The sequence below is a fragment of the Peromyscus californicus genome, unplaced genomic scaffold (genome assembly GCF_007827085.1).
Source record: "Peromyscus californicus insignis strain IS unplaced genomic scaffold, ASM782708v3 Scaffold_7__1_contigs__length_154581171, whole genome shotgun sequence".
NCBI lineage: Eukaryota > Metazoa > Chordata > Mammalia > Rodentia > Cricetidae > Peromyscus > Peromyscus californicus.
Genome location: NW_026294595.1, coordinates 139271725 through 139272979, shown reverse-complemented (window position 1 = coordinate 139272979; position 1255 = coordinate 139271725).

Sequence of the window (1255 nt, the reverse complement as noted above, 5' to 3'; positions counted from 1 at the left end):
ATTTTTTACAGTGAACCTGGCCAGGCTCCTTCCAGCTTTGTCTGTGAGGATTCTTGAGTACCTAAAGGGTGAATTCCTCCAAAGAAGTTTTGTTTCTTCTGCTTCTGGACACCTGCTATGGTAGTTTGAATGTAATCATCCCCCATAATCTCATAGGGAGTGGTAATATTAGGAGGTGTGGCTTTGTTGGAGTGGGCATGGCCTTGTTAGAGGAAGTGTGTCACTGTAGGGGCTGACTTTGAGGTTTCCTATGCTCAGGATACCACCTAGTACACTGAAACCATTTTCTTGTTGCCTGCAAGATGCAGAGCTCTCAGCTAATTTGCCAGCACCGTGTCTGCCTGCACGCTGCCATGCTCCTCGCCGTAATGATAATGGACTGAACCTCTGAACTGTAAGTGAGCCACCTCAATTTAATGTTTTCCTTTGTAAGAGTTGCTGTGGTCATCTTGAACAAATTGGCACAGGAGACCACTTCCAAAATATAACACCAGTATCATAGACACTGAGAGCAACAATTAATAAATGGGACCCCCTGAAACTAAGAAGCTTCTGTAAGACAAAGGACATGGTAAATAAGACAAAATGACAGCCTACAGAATGGGAAAAGATTTCCACCAACCCCACATCTGACAAAGGGCTGATCTTCAAAATATATAAAGAACTCAAGAAACTAGATATCAAAATAATGAACAATCCAATTTAAAAAATGGGCTATAGCGCTAAACAGAGAATTCTCAAAGGAAGAATTTCAAATGGCCGAAAGACATTTAAGGAATTGCTCAGCATCCTTAGTCATCAGGGAGATGCAAATCAAAATGACTCTGAGATAACATCTTACACATGTCAGAATGGCTAAGATCAAAACCACTGATGACAGCTTATGTTGGAGAGGATGCAGAGCAAGGGGAACACTCCTCTACTGTTGGTAGGAATGCAAACTTGTACAGCCACTTTGGAAATCAGTGTGGCAGTTTCTCAGAAATTTGGGAATCAATCTTCCTCAAGATCCAACTATACCACTCTTAGGCATATACCCAAGGAATGCTCAATCATACCACAGGGACACATGCTCAACTATCTTCATAGCAGCATTATTTGTAATAGCCAGAACCTGGAAACAACCTAGATGCCCCTCAACTGAAGAATGGATTAAGAAAATGTGGTACATATACACAATGGAGTACTACTCAGCAGAGAAAAACAATGACATCATGAAATTTGCAGGCAAATGGATGGAACTAGAAAATATCAT